Here is a 7,229-nt window from a genome sequence, read left to right on the forward strand (position 1 = left end):
TATTATAGAAAGCTAGAGAATCTGCATTAGATTTCTATTTCTTATCAGAGTCCACCAGTGTTGACAGCAGTTTCAGAAAACAGCAAACAGGTTCTACTCTCCAGTATCAGGGCTGATTCTTCACTGGAATGGGACAAGATGACAAAGGGAAGATCCAGAATTGGGGTAAATATAAAACTAGACAGGTCCAGCTCAAGATACTTTGATGGACAAGATGGCACCCGCTCCCCATTCCATGTACAGAAGCTGGCTAGACTGGCAGCTGAACCTTTGTTCAGTGCTGCTGACAGGATTGTGTCCTTCACTACACCAGAGGAAGCAGGCTAGTTTAGGGTGGGATGTCAGAGAAATCCGCAGTGGAAACAATTGAGTTCAGATGTTGATGAATCCTACTGGCAGATTCCACAGCAGACCAGCTTTCCCCCTATCTGGTGGATTCTGCTGACTTGCAGACCAGTTTTTAAACTTTCCCAATTTTGTGCATATTGTGTTGTTGAAAAATACACAATTAAACCCCCCCGGTCAAAATGCACATTTCCCCATAGGCTAAAGTGTGAAAATGCACATTTGGGGGGAATTTGTGCATTTAGGGGGGATTTTGAATTTCTACATCTTGTAGGTTATTTCATGTATACACACATGCACGCACACACGTGAAATAACTTTTTTGGGGGAAATAATCTACTGTTTTGGAGCTATTATCTTTTCAATGTAAACACACACACACACACACACTCACACCAGGCTGCTTTTTAGAATATGTTATGGTATCTAGTATTTCATCCCTACTGCTTTTGACGTACAGTTTCATTCTCAGGAGTTAGAATACCAATTAAATGTTTCAAGGGTAATTCAAAGGGCATGACCTCAACTTATGGACAGTACAGGGCTGAAACTCCTAGGAGCCTCATTTGCTCATGTTGGTTCCAGAGCATGTGAACCAGCTTTTCTTTATCTAACACTTCTATAGTTTATGAACAAGACACTCAATGTAATAAGTGTTCCATAAAGCCGGCCCCCAATGTAGCACAGAGGGAACAATAACATCTCTAAATAAACATTCAATTAGGGGGCACATCAATAGAAAGTTGATGTGCCCCTAATGAAAAAGAACTCCCTAGAAAAACACAAAAGGAGATGTGAGACAACTATGCAGCCTTCCTCAACCTGGTGCCCCCCATTTGTGTTAGACTGTAACTCCTATCATCCCCAGCCAGCATGGCAATATCAGGAGGGTTGAGAAAGACTGCACTAGAAGCATGGTTTAATTCAAAGGGATTCAAATCCAGACTTTTAAGACCTAAGCACTCAAAACTCTCTGTCTGGGCTGTCTGTTTCACTTTCTCCATTTTTTTTTAAACAACTTTCCCTTCTATTTATGAAGAAATTTGCAAATTTTTGATAAGTTCTTATCAAAAAGCAAACCAAAATGAAGTTCTAACCCATCCCTACATAAGACCAAAATAATTTTATATTTGTGCACCAGAAAAGTTGCATTTGTTTTTAAATATGTTGTAAGTTACCACAGAGTTTGGAAGAGGCAAGGCACACGTTCCATTAGTTTTCTGTACATGCGGATCAGGAAATGTCTCTGGGCTTCTGTCCTTCATCTTATTTTTATGGCAACAATTTGCTCAAAAACAGGAATTGCATGTTTTTTCTTTTAAATCTAACATTTGATATTTGTATGACAAAATCTGAAATCATCCATTAAAATTGGCCAAGCGTTATTTGATACTGTGATCAAACAGTTTATTAGGTGCCTGGATGAGACCCAACTCATACGTTAACCTTCACTTAATATTTTACTGCTTGCACCAAGTGCTCTATAACACTAGAGCAGAATAACACTAGAGGAGAGAAACGCAGAGAAGATCAAAGACCAGGGGCAAGAGGATGTGCTCCAAAACCAGAAATGAGTACTCATGAAAGCTAATGGAAGGGCTTGAAATAGGTAACACTAGGCTTATTATTCCATCCTGTCCTTGGCCATCAAATACCAGTTTCAATAAAAATGTCTTATGCGTCTTCTAGAAGATGCATGGGCTCAGGCTTTGGTGAATTTCTAGGAGAAGAGGATTCGAAAGATGAGGATCAGCTACCAAGAATGACCTTTCTTGGTATGTGCTAAGTGCGTAGAGGTGCATATGCTAATTGTAGTTAGGGCTGAACTATAAGCAATTAGCCAGGAACCAGGGAACAAAAGCTAGGAGTTCTGCCAGGGTGCAAAAGTCAAGAGGCCAAGCCAGGAAGTAGGCAACCACTGCCCCCCGCCCCCCAAAGATGGAAATATACCACAGCCAAGAAGATCACTGTCACTCAGGCCATGATCTAGCCAAACAGGAAGGTCTTCATAGCTCTTCCTGCCTAGGAAGTCCCAATGACCAGCATGATTGGATAGGTCCACTCCATGCTCTGGGAACATTTCACTGACCTAGAAGATATTCCAGACTGTAGCCCTGGTGGCTGAGCCACACAGGGCAGCTACACCCAGAGCTGAAGGTTCTCAGTTCAGTTCTAGTCATGGTGGCTCCTGACAATTCTACACAAGAGAAAGTTCAGGACAGCATTAAAGGTCATGACGAAACATAGGAGTGGGGACAGTAGGGATGTACGAAACACCTACCTGGCTCCGCACTGGGCAATCCGCAGTGGGGGGGAGGTGCTCCGTCCCTCCCCCCAGAATCCTCGACAGGGGGGAGGCGATCCGGTCCTCCCCCCCGGAATCCTGCCCGGCCGGCTCCACTCCACGGCCAAGCTGCGGAGCTGCCGGCCGGCTCCAGCCGCCCACAGCCGGACATCCGGCAGCTGGGCAGCCCTGCAGGGATGCAAATGGTGGCTGTCGTAGCCACTGCCATTTGCATCCCTGTATTGAGCCGTGATAGGCTACGTAAATATTTATGTAGCCTATCACGGCACGGGGAAAAAACCCAGCGTATGCAAATGGCAGTAGCTGCCGCCATTTGCATACACTGGGTTTTTTCCCCCCCTGCTGTGATAGGCTACGTAAATACTTATGTAGCCTATCACGGCAGGGGGGAAAAAACCCAGCATACGCAAATGGCGGTAGCCGCCGACATTTGCGTATGCTGGGTTCCCCCCCCCTGCTGTGATAGCCTACGTAAATACTTACGTAGCCTATCACGGCCTCCACAGGGATGCAAATGGCGTCCCTGTGTTAGCTGTGATAGGCTACGTAAGTATTTACGTAGCCTATCATGGCTATGAAGAGGAGGAAGCGAATGGCAGCCGCAGGACGGCCACCATTCGCAAAGCAGCGTGGACGGGAGCAGGTAAGTGCTCCGTTTCGCGTGCCTTTTGTGGGTTGGGGGCAGCAGGGACTTCGTCCTGCGCGCCTTTCATTGGTTGGGGGGCGGGGGCTTTGTTCCGCGATGGATTTTGGGGGGGGCGAATGCACTGGCATTAGGCCTCACCAAGATCCATCGCAGAATTCTCTGACATCCCTAGGGGACAGTTTCTTAGGTAAGCAGGCTTATCTAGGCATTTAGGCATTTATAGTGCCAATCAACACCAGCACTGTCAACTGATCCTAGGAAACAATAGAGAAGGGCATATATTTGGGGGGTGGGCAGTGTTGATTGTAATGTACACGTAGCGATTTTCATTTAGAATAGATCCTAATCACTGACATGGGAATTTGTCTTTAATGTAATTGAATGCTAATGTCTGAACTGAACAGTAACTGGTATTAATTTGGATTCCCTCTACTTAATTTAGAATCTGGAAACAAAGCCATGGGTAGCAATTTTATCCTGAATAGCAAGTTAAGGAATTTCAGGACAGACACAACGCATCGTTATACTATGACTTCCGTTACCACGCGAAGTAGTGATGGCCACCAACTAAGTTGGCTTGAAAAGGAGATTAGACAAATTCATGAAGGATTGTATGGGAAAATAAAGCCAGAAAGAACTTTGTATCTCAAGAAGCATAACTTGGTAAACAGCCATTGCCCTTCTATGCCTGAATTCCCATTTAAGAGCCTGGTTCCTTTAAAAGTGCTTCATGTTATTTCTTTGTATTTTATGTCCATTGTCTGCACCAGGTGATATTAATTAGGGAGTGAAGGATGGCCACCAGAGTGATCTGTGTTGGTTGATGGACACCAGCTCAGGCTTATCTTATGACCATGAAGAAATAAGTAAGAACAGGAAAGTTGACCAACACACCAGGTGTGCTGACAGTCACTGGCACAGCCATCCAGCACATAGCCCAGGCAGTCCTCAAGTATATAAGTTGCCAGAAACTTGCTCACAGTGGACTTTGCCTCAGACCTGGACTGCAGAGGGAGCTGTGTGCAACGGCCATTGACTGGAGTCTCTCAGTTGTTGCTCCAGGGGTCCCCGACAACTGAAAAGAGAAGTAAGCTATCATGCTTGGTATGATTTGTTTCCTTGTATCTTTTTGCCTGCTACGGAACATGCACTTGTGTGCTCATTGACTCTGAATCCTAAGAAGAACCTCTGCCTCTTGGCAGAACAAGGATAAAGCTATCAATGGCTACCAGTCATGATTGTTAGATATTATCTCCAGGACCGGAGCCAGAATGCCTCTTTATACCAGTTGTTGGGGGACAAGAGTGGGAGGGTGCTATTGCACTCATGGCCTGCTTGGGGGCTTCCCAGCAGGATCTGGTTGGCCACTCTGATAAACAGGATGCTGAACTAGATATATGCCTTTGGTCCGATCCAGTGTGGCTCTTCTAATCTTAAATTAGGTAGAGGAGCATCATGTAATCAACTAAGAGGTTGTTCTTGTGATATATTATCAGCCACCTTGACACTCTCTTGGGTGTCTCTTGGGGGGGGGTTGTCTGATGGCTTCTGAAAACAGTTCTCAGGAGAGTGTAAGCAGAAGAGGGGAAAGGGGATATCCTCCAATGGTGATTGTGGACATCATCAGAGCTCCCTTGAAAAGGGGTGCAGTGATTCAATGAGCATTCGGACTTCAAGCAGAGAATTCTGCTGTAAGCATGCACACCATGTTTCATTCATTGTGATATCTCAATATTCAGAGTGTCATGTCACAGTGTGTGTTACCCACATCTTGCCTGGCCCCCTTGAGCATGGATGCAGTGGTTGTTCAGAACTGAAAAGTAAAACTGTGTCATCAACATACGCACTGAATTTAGTACCGTCACAATATTCAACAAATTATGTAGCTATCATATTACAAACATACAATATGACATATGGGAAAGTTAAAATTGAAGACCCAACTTCACTCAGCCAACAATGTCTTACATCCTGTGGGAGCTCATTCCGGAGCCTTGGGGCAACTGCAAAAAAGGCTATCCTCTTCTCTTGGCATGCACTTCGGGACTTGTGTAAAGAGATTCAACTGCATGGATGAAATCTGGCCCAAATTTCATACATCATTATGTTTCTGTGTGGAGATTCCATCCAAGTGGTCAAACACCTTTTCAGCCTCCCAAGAGATAATCGCTCAAGGTAAACTGTCTACTTGCAGAAATTGTTATGGGATTTATCTACATTGTTTGTTTAGCACAATAGCATAAATCCTTGCTGATCTTCATTAACATAATTTTGTTAAGCCAGCTGACAAATAAAGAAGTTACATCTTTGCTTGGTTTGGGGATTACTACAGTTGTATCTTCTTTCCAAGTCCTATGGATGTGGCCTGTAGAGAGGTTAGAGATGACAAAGTGGGCCAGACGTACAGCTAGAGGTTCACAATATTTTTTTTCTATATAATTCAGCAGGGAAGTCATCTCTCTCTGGGATCTTATGGGGTATTTAAAGAGAGATTTAATAAAATCTGTAGCATCCTTTTCTTATGTCTGCTTCTTCAGCTTCTCTCTACAATCAGGTTATAAGGTTTGGCAACTGTAGATTGCAGGTCTCTTTAGAAATACACATTAGAGCAATACACAGTGCTATAGTGTTAAGCAAACGTTTCCAGTATGTTTTTGGACTTAGCAAAAAAGAATAGATGAATTGTTAACTGAAGCCATAAACCAGAGCTCATTGAATCTGATCCAGGTAGGCTCTTGCACCTGTAGCCCAAGCTAAATGAGGAACTATTTAGCTGCTCAGTTCGTGGCCCAACTGCTTTACTGCAGGCACATATGCCTGGTCAGAAAATTGCCCTGAAAATCAAGTGTTCAGCCAGGGGAGAGGAAGGGATGGATTTATTCATCCCTCCTGTCTCTGAACAGCCATGTGCTCAGTGGTGTAGTGGGGCCATGTTTCACAGGGATGCCGCACTGGCACTTTTTGATTAGCAGGGATGCTGACATCATCTGCCAACCGCAACACACACACACACACACACACACACACACCCCGCCAATTTCCTCTTCCCTCTGAGTTTAGCTACAATACTCACCGTAGCTGGGAGGAAAATGAATTTTCCCAGCGGACTTACATTGTTCCTCGTTGTAAAGCATTTGGCATAGCTTGGCCTTGAATGGGCAATTAAGACCTGTTTGCTTTACCAAAGATGCACTCTTGGTGGAGATAAAACTACTAGAACTGGTTAGTTGATACAGATCAATACAACTGCCTGCATTTTTGGATTCTCCTTCGGAGGCGTGGCTATGGGGACTGTCATGATGAGCACATGCACGTCAAAATTGACCATGACTCCATTGGATGTGCTAGAACTGATTTTCTGTCCTGGGTTATTCTCAGTGTGGTGTGGTGGCGAGAGTGTTGGACTGGGAGTCGGGAGAATCATAGAATAGTAGGCTTCGAAGGTGCCTATAAGACCATCAAATTCAACCCCCTGCTCAATGCAGGAATCCAAGCCAGAGCATCCCTGGCAGATGGCTGTCCAGCCTCGTCTTGAATGCCCCCAGTGTGGGAGAGCCCACCACCTCCCTAGGTCATTGGCTCCACTGTCGTATTGCTCTAACAGTCAGGACGTTTTTCCTGATGTTCACCCGGAATCTAACTTCCGGTCACTTGAGCCCATTATTCCGTGTCCTGCACTCTGGGATGATGGAGAAGAAATCCAGGTTCTAGTGTCCTCTTGGCCAGGGAAGCTCACTGGATGACTTTGGGCTAGTCACAGATTCTCAGCCCAACCTTCTTCACAGAGTTGTTGTTGTTGGGAGAATAAAATGGAGAGGAGGAGACTTGTGTACACCACCTTGGGTTCCTTAAGGAGGAAAAAGGTGGAATATAAATGTAATAAATAAATAAAATGGATAAAATATGGTTGGATCGGGGTAAGATCCAATGACA

This window comes from Heloderma suspectum, chromosome 11, assembly GCF_057233095.1.
Source record: "Heloderma suspectum isolate Gila_16-S chromosome 11, 16-S_ref, whole genome shotgun sequence".
In the NCBI taxonomy this organism is placed as follows: domain Eukaryota; kingdom Metazoa; phylum Chordata; class Lepidosauria; order Squamata; family Helodermatidae; genus Heloderma; species Heloderma suspectum.